The sequence below is a fragment of the Peromyscus maniculatus genome, chromosome 7 (genome assembly GCF_049852395.1).
Source record: "Peromyscus maniculatus bairdii isolate BWxNUB_F1_BW_parent chromosome 7, HU_Pman_BW_mat_3.1, whole genome shotgun sequence".
Lineage (NCBI taxonomy): Eukaryota > Metazoa > Chordata > Mammalia > Rodentia > Cricetidae > Peromyscus > Peromyscus maniculatus.
In genome coordinates, this window is record NC_134858.1 from 33,338,503 (window position 1) to 33,346,359 (window position 7,857).

The 7,857-nt window shown below is 41.9% G+C and overlaps 1 long non-coding RNA gene across 1 annotated transcript; it reads right to left on the reverse strand.

Moving 5' to 3' along the window:
* Positions 1-559: 559 nt before the first annotated feature.
* On the reverse strand, positions 560-4,467 carry LOC102926005 (uncharacterized). Its single transcript, XR_013052545.1, has 3 exons — positions 4,317-4,467; positions 895-1,023; positions 560-785 (listed from the first exon to the last, which is right to left on the reverse strand). It is a non-coding gene; the product is annotated as an uncharacterized LOC102926005 (long non-coding RNA).
* Positions 4,468-7,857: the final 3,390 nt, after the last annotated feature.

Sequence of the window (7,857 nt, forward strand, 5' to 3'; positions counted from 1 at the left end):
CCCAATATGTGTAAACATGTAATTTTAGAGAAATATGATTCCTTGTGGATTTTCAGACATTATCATTGTTATTTTACTTTTTTCTTCTTTTCCTTCTGTAATTTATATCCTTTCCTCTACCTAATGAAAGCTCCTCCTCCCCGTCCTCCTTCCTTCTTCACATCCCTTGTATTCCACTGTTCCCATTTCTAGTGTTCCTACTATGGCTCCTTTTTTGTCCTCCTGGGTTCCATGTTTACTACAGATAGTCACTTCTTAGTAAGAGCACTCAGATCTTATAACAGGAACACCGGAGACTTAAGAGTAGTGAAATGGAGAGAGTTTGTTTTATGACCTTCCTAAGTTGAGCATCAGCCTAGAATATTGAGATGCTCTGGCCAAGTGCAAAGAGCAGTCTATAAACCGAATGAATGGCCTTTTCTCCCTTTTTTGAATAGCCAGGAGGGTAAACTCTTACATGAAACTTAGGTCTCATCTGTTTCTCTATTACTTATATCTGCCTTTTTCTTAACAGAAACTGATAGCTTGTAAAGAAGTTTATTTCATGCTGAACACACAGAGGTGAAATTGAGAGATTCTTGGGGGAGGGTACAGGGTACACAGTGCAGTAGCCAAAGGAATTGGCAGTTAGAAAATGTCCTTCTTCACTATTTGGCCATGATATCTGTTACAGAAATCTTCACCTTTGCAGCAAAAGGTAGATGTCTTCAAGTTTCCGAAATACATGTTTTCAGCATAACATCCTTCAGAACAGTCCAATTCGGTGTGATTGTGAACCCATCCATCTAGAAGATAAAAGCATTTATACTTAGTGACCCAAACACTACTTGGCATCAGAGCAGGAACATATACACCTCTTAGCAAGGATGTCTTCAAGTAGCTCAAATACATTACCTGTTTGTGAGAATATGAAGAAATTCCTGGTTCTGCATCCAGGGCTGTATTGTGTAGTGCAGTTGCTCTTGCCCATCAAACAGTGTCCTCTTTTAAAAGACTTGCAGACCATGCACACTGTGGCTTGAACTAGGCAAAGCAGACATAAAGGTTGAACAAAGACTTGAAGTGCCTACAAATGCTCGAGGATTAAGGAATTCAGAGACAGCATAACTCTTAGTAATTTTCCTAGTACAACCTCGGGTCCTGATGCATCAGATTGCATCAGATTGGGTCCATGACTTCCATAAGAAGCTGAGGGTTTGACACCACACTTTTGATTGCATAGGAAATAAAATGATAGGTAATCCCCTGTATACAGCACTGTTGTGCAACAAAGTATAAAAGTATCAATGCAAACTAACCTGATACCTAAAGTTCTTTTTTAAATGCATGAGAATAATCATAATAACATCATGGGACTAGTACAAAAATATTCCTGCAAATCAATGGACTAGAATAAAGGGCCCAGAGAGGTGGCCATGTAACCACAAGCACTCGAGTTTTGACAAAGGTGCCAAAAAGACACGTTGGAGACAAGACAGAATTTTCAACAAATGATGCTGAGAAAACCAGATGCCTTCATGTAGAAGAGTTAACTAGATCATTTTCTTTCACTCTGCACAGACATCAACTGCAAACTGAGTAAAGACTTCAATATGGAACTGAACCTGCTGGAGGAAAAAGTAAGAAGTACACTCCAAGGACCAGGCACAGAGGAGGGCTTCCCAAATAGGATTCCCTGTTGCCCTAGGGATTTGGGGCAATAATGTCAATAATCCACAAATGGGACTGTAAGTCCAACAAGATGGAAAGATGGGGAATTATGGTGACAGGGAGAAAACGGGGGGAGAAGACAGGGATAAGTTCTTGCCCCACGATCTGACCTGTTTGTACCCCGAGAAAGGCAGTGAGTTCAGACTCCACCAATACAGACTAATGGCCACAGACACAATGTGTTTCTCAAAAGACATCTTATCAAAGATAATGAGCAGATTGTGTTCACTTAGCACTAGATGATAAATCCCAAGAGACATTTCAATCAAGGGTGTTAAGGACAGTAATTAGGTTGTGCTTACTTAGGGTGACAGTGAGATATATCCACGACTTCCTTGTGCACCTCCCCCTTTTTTTTCTGCATCTTAATGGTGCCCCCATAAATAAACCTTCCAACTTTGTTTTCCACTGAGAAAAATTCTTAGCTTTATTATGATTTATATTGGGCAATGTTTGCCAAAGAAGCGAGGCAAATTCTTAGCCTGCTTAGAGATGTAACTGCTCATTGCTGCTGTATTTACAATAGCTAGAAATTAGAACCAGCCTACCTTTCTATAAATTAATGGATGACTGACAATGTGCTTTAAATGCACAATGGATTTCATTCTTTTGCAAAGAAAATGGAAATTTACAGGAAAATGGGGATTAAACTAAAAAGATGTTGTAATGATCAGAGTGATTCAGCTCCGGAAAAACAAACAGCACATGTCCCCTCTCTTAGGTCAATTCTAGCTTTGGATTTTTAGATTTAGAATCTGTGGTGTAGAGGGCAGAGAAACTAGGAAGGGAACACTGGGTGATGGGGTCCTTAGAGGGGAGATGGTAATAGAAGAACATATGTGACATGAATGTAGAGGAGGGAAATCCTGGGCTTGGAAATGTTTAAACAAGGACTGGAGCAGAGGGATAGGGGAGAGGATTAACCAGAACTAGCAATACATGAATAAATTCTTATGGAAACTCACTACTTTGTGAGAAAATTAAAAATATAATTAAAATGGAAACTCATTACTTTCTAAGCTAATTAAAAATACAATTTTAAAAAGTTATTTAAACAAAAGTACAATGCATGAGTGGATAATGCTTCCCAGAGGAGATGGGTTGTCAAAAAAGAAAATCTCAATGCTAGGTGTGGGGTAACTTCCTCTGAGTTATTGGTTAAGAAGATTCAAGAGGTTCCCAAAACAACACAGGCCATTGCTACCAGTCCTGGTTCCCTATCGGAACTGGGTAGGAAGACCTTATTGTTGAAGATACAACATGCTTTAGTTGTAGGACATAAAGAAATCAAACTGGATCTGACCTGAAAACTTGCTTCATGGTGACGAATGTTCATAGTGCCAGAAATGCTCTGCAGGCTTCTGGAGGATAATATTCATCAACTGTTTTACCTACTGGTGAACCTGGATGCTACAACACCGACATGTCAGGCAGATGTGCTCAATGGTGCAAGAGAGCAATAAAGTTATGTGGGTAACCAACTGCTTTTGATTAGTTCTAAAGACTGCTTCACTGTAGGTAACTTCATGCCTGGTACTATGAAACTAGACAAAATCCCATGGCTCAAAGGGTCATAGGCCTTAACGGAGAACCTACTGCTATTTTTTTTTTTTTTTTGCTAAATGGAGTTGTCAAACTACTCTGTCAATATTTATGTATATAGCTAAGGATTAGCATTGTCCTTGACCTTGACCAAAGAATCTTCCCTCTACAGTGGTTGGTGGTTAATGCAGACTTGTAGCTAATCAAAGTGTTAAAACTAAGTGACTATTGAGAGCTCAGCCCTCAATGGGATGTTTCCATCACCATTTCCACAGTATTCAGGAACACTGTGGAAGAGGAGGTAAAAGATTGTAGAGTTGGAGGATGGGGAGGAGTACTGTGAAACGCTGTCTCCTGGAGATGGCATGGTCAGTCATGACTCAAGAACTCTCAGCACCTGTGTGTACTGACCTAAGACCTGCACAGTGTCAAGCAACTCCATATTCCATCAGGAACTGGGGAAGGGATTGTGAGGTCCCATGTCTCCCTGAAGAACTATTGGCTGTTAACATGCTACAAGGGAGGGAGTTGTTTTTTCTCATGTAGCTAATGTTGTCTATGCTCCAGCAAATAACCCAACACCCATGCTCATGCAAGTGAACCAAATTAAATTCAGTGGTTTATAAGGAAAAAGAGATGAAAAAGAGGTGAGGACCTGTTGTGGAGAAGTGCTCTAGAAGAAGTGGGAAGGCAACAAATGTAATGGGATATGGTAAAAATAAAATAAATCAAAGACCAAAAATAAAACGTGTGTGGAACCAGTGAGATGACTCAGCAGGTACCTGCTGTCAAGCCTGGTGACCTGGGTTCAATCACTGGGAACCGCTTGGAAAAGCAAGACAATTGACTTCCAAACATTGTTTTCTGGTCTCCACAGGAATGCTATGGCATGTGCTAGTGTATACATGCACATGGGCGTGCTTGTCCTAGAATCCTGACCTTGACCTCTCTCTGCTCCCACACACTACTATCCCAGCCATTCAGGCCATCATCCCAGGTCTACTCCCAGCCATCTCCAGGCCCTGTCCTCAACCCCATTTCAGCGTCCATGGACTCACTCTCACCTTGGAAGAACATAAGAGAAAAAGTCCCCAGCATCAGGAGAAGGAACATGAACTTGGCCATCTCAGTCTGGGCTGTCAGGGGACACAGCAGAGCAGCTAGCAGCAAGTACCCAGGAGAGACCAGGGTAAATGAGAGCAGGCTGCAATCTGCTCTGAGCTGCTCCCAGGATGTGGGCAAGAGCTTCCTTCCACACCTGCCAGTGGGTGTTTGGCAGTGCCCAGGCTCAGGAAAGCATCCCACAGAACCAACTCGCTCAGAGCTCCACAGGGCAAAGGATGTGCCTGGATCCTTTTCATATTCCTTCATGGGTGAAGCTAGGATTGTTCACTTCCCAAGTAAGATTCCCTAAGGTTGAGCTCAGAGCAGGACCACAGACTTTTTATTCCTATCTAGTCTTGGCAATGGTGAGGTGGCTGCAACAACAGAACCTGGTTCAGAAAGTTCTGTAAATCAAGATGTGCACCCACAGCCATTATGTCCCATTTATAGGAGATCATCAGTACTATAAAGAGGACCATAGTAGAAACATAGCCAATGGCATCTGGATAACATATTTGAAAGGGACATTGTAGAATTTTGGATTGTTTTACAAAGTACAAAACAATTTCTCATCATGTAAAGTTTAGCTACCTAGTTTCTAAATATCTTTATAAGCCAAGTAGGATTTTCCCAAACACAGAATGACACTCATCTAAAATATTCCGAATTTCCACACTTTTCCTGATAGACCTGGCCTGTGTGTGGCACACAGGGCACAAAATACAAAACAGTATTCTAATTTTTAAAATTTTATTTCTATTGATATTCTCTAAGGTATCTTTGATTATATCATCATGCTTAAAATGAACCAACCCCACCCTGCCCCGCCCCCAGATACTCAGCATGCCTACACATTAAGCCAGGGGAAGAAGAAAGGGTACGGGTGCAAGTTCACCAGCTGAGCAGACTGGGGCTAGGGAACATCCCAGGTGGCAGAAGATGTCTAATGCTCCCTTTGCCACCTTCCTTGTACATGAGTCCTTCATGACATAGCCCTTCAGAGAGGCTCACTCTGCATAGTTCATGAAGAGTGAGAAGATCAGGCACCCAGTTTTCATTAATGACTAAACAAAGAATAAAAGAATGGATGGATGGATGGATGGATGGATGGATGGATAATGAGTGGATGGATTGATAATGAATGGATGGATGGATAGAAGATTGAACAATGGTCTGTGTGTAGAAAGCAATGACTGGAGGCTGACAGCCAGGATCACAGATGCACCACACTCTGAGAGCCTGGTGCACTTCATGCTTTACAAGTATGACTAGTATACATGAGAGCTCCTTGTCTCGCTTCCCAACACAAAGGTAGGGCATCAGACACTGGAGGAGTCTAAGATGCATGGGTGCTAGGCCATGAGAGTCAATAATTCACTCAGTTACAAGCTGATTTCCTATGCTGTATCACCCTGTTTATCATGGTGTTCTCCATGCCTCTCTAACGTTAAGAAAGGGATCCTGGGTTCTCGCAGTGTCTAAGCCTTTGACCTCACTGTAATCATTCTAGGAAAGAAAAAAAGAAAGGAAAACAAGACTAGTCAAATTAATGCCATTTCTAAGGAACTTATGTGTCCTTGTGAGGCATCAATTTGCTAATCCACTCTGAGTTTTACATTTTGGATGTTCTGCTACCAAGTGGCACATGTGTGCTGTGATGGAAGCAGATGCAGACATCTGCAGCCAAGCACTGGGCTGAGCTCTGGGGATCTTGCTGAAAAAAGGGAAGGAGGGATTGTATGAGCCAGGGGGGTCATGATATGGGAACTCACAGAGACAGCTGACCTGAGGTCATGGGAGCTCATGGACTCTGGACCAACAGTTAGGGAGCCTGCCAAGTAGGGTTTACATATCAGTCTGATAACACGGAAAGAGAAATTGAAACAAGGAAAACAATGATCTGGATAAATATCTTGAGGAAATTCTTGGTTGTCAAATCTGATATCATTTTCTGATAAAAGAATGGTGGGTACCCTCAAATGGATATTTTTAGAATATATTTCTTTAAGGATGCCGGTCATAAAGAAATCTCCACTTAGGTATTGATGGTACATTCCTATACTAGGAAATGACATCGATCTCATGATGGAAACATAAACTGACACATTGGAAGATCATAATAGCTCCATTTGATGTTAAGTTTATCAAATCCCACTATGGCTGCCTCCCAGACTCTCCTAAAGTTCAATAAGGTCTAGTTATAAAAATTCATGCCTTAAGTCTAATCTTAATTACCAATAAAGGCTCCATTTCCTCCTACAAAGAATCCCAGAGTTTAGCATATTGTATGGTCAGCCTACTCTGAGGTCACCAGACAAAATCCCCCCACCACCATACAGGAAGTCCCTTCTCTGATCATTCCAGACAGTGGGTGGTCATAACCACCACAAGCATCCAAGCCCACACTAACCTTATCAGATCTTCAGGTGACAAGCCTTGGCTGAGATCTAACAAGGCTGAGTGTCCTGGCCAGAGCACAGAACTTTCTAGACGCATTTAAGTTTGAAGCGTCACTTCAGCATTTTCAGATTCTGAGATAACTAAGTCATTCAGGATCCAACATAGATGGGTTAAGCCCATCTCATGAAGTAAGTTAAAGTTCTGGAGAGACATGTACATTTTGTGTGTGTGTGTGTATGTGTGTGTGTGTGTGTGTGTGTGTGTGTGTGTGTGTGTATCTCATGTGTGTTTCAGTTCTGGTGGTAAACACATTAGAAAAATTCTATACCAGAAATAAGGCACAATCCCAAAACCATGGTGGGTTTGTTTAATACCCAGTCACATCTGTGTCTGTGTCTCCTACCACACATTCTCCTCTCAAAGAAGATCAGCTCTACCCTGACACCTGCTGTTATGGTTCAGGACAAGAACAAAGTTGTGTCAAGTTGGGCAGGTCTTCCCCAGAGTGGCTGGTTGCAAAACAAGATTCTATCTCCTGAGAGGATGAGCAAGCTGACCTTACAACTTGCTTGGCATCAGTTGTCAGATAATCCCAGTGAACTGGTATCCTTTTATGATGTGTTCTCACATGGATTCGTTTATTCACAGAGTTTATTCCGGAAGGAGTCTTGCTTAACCTGAAATATGAGGTAAAAATCCACAGTTACAAATGATCAGATCAGAGACCCTCAAAGCTCTCCTGTCTGGCTCACTCTATCCCTTTGTCAACACAATGTCGACCACCATGGTTGGCCAAACACACTAAACACATCTACTCCACACTTTTTTCTCCTGTATCCTTTTGGCTGTCACTGTTCAAAAGCCAGGATTTTTCAATTCACACATAGGTTTAGGGAATGGGTGAACGATACATACAGTTAATTAATTCTGAGTCTTTGTGCATACTTCTCAGATGACAGTGGTGTAGGATTTTTGTCCCAAGTTTAGAACAATGCCTTCTCTTTATCTCTTTGCTGTCGCTCCTCAGTTCCCAGACCCACTCCACAGATAGACAGGAAGGACCCATTATGAGAACATTCCCAGGGGCCCACCTGATGAAAA